Consider the following 973-nt stretch of genomic DNA (forward strand, 5'->3'; position numbering starts at 1 on the left):
TGAATTTTATATTAATAAATTGAAAACTACAATTGAAAAAAAAAAAAATTCTATGCAACAGAGTAAAAAGGTAGTTGACTTTAATATAAAAACACTATATAAAACTTTATGTATAAATCAAATATTTTATTTATTTATTTATGCAAAAGAATGCAGTAGCTCACATTTGAAAGAGAGATATGTCAAAATTCTTATCTTAGCAAAACAAAAAAAACTTAGATAGAAAAACATTTTTTTTTTCCTTTATCATAGCAAGTGCTTTAAGATATGTTAGATGATTAGAGCATTCCACATTAAGCCAAAACAGGAATGTGGTTAACACTTATGGCTAGAAGTATTTTTCAGTCTGGGCTTTTTTCTTTTTATCATCTATATTTAGGATTTACTGTTTTTCAATTATTTGAAAAATATTCAAATGAGTAATCTTGTGAAAAATCTTTGATATTTTCTCTTAAACTGCTTATATTGGTGATAAATATTTATCATCAGTATAAGCAGTTATGTTACTATTTACTTGTTAACAAAAAATTAAAAAATATTTCATAACTAAAAAATGTTTACTTGTATTATCATGTAACATGTTTGATAGGATAACAGGATATAGTTAGATTTAACTTAACTAACTGAAATCTAATCCTAAAAATTTGATTCTTTTAACTGTTTAATATTCATATATGTAATTATTTTCATTTGAAATTTTTTATTTTTTTTTACATGTATGACAGATCATGTCCATGTTTATCTTTTACAAAATAATTTATTGAATTTTTATTATATAATTTTTTTAAACTTCTTATTTAATGTAAATAATATAGTGGTGTTTATTTCAGTAATCTTTTAATCATTATCATTTATAGTTATTATTTTGTAACATATCTCAAATTATATATTGAGAAATATTGCAAATAGCAACTATGAATGATGATGATGATGATGATAGAACCAGTGATGATGTATTAATAATTCTATACTT

This window comes from Centruroides sculpturatus, unplaced genomic scaffold (genome assembly GCF_000671375.1).
Source record: "Centruroides sculpturatus isolate CEXI.00-Female unplaced genomic scaffold, Cexi_2.0 scaffold41, whole genome shotgun sequence".
Taxonomy (NCBI): Eukaryota; Metazoa; Arthropoda; class Arachnida; order Scorpiones; family Buthidae; genus Centruroides; species Centruroides sculpturatus.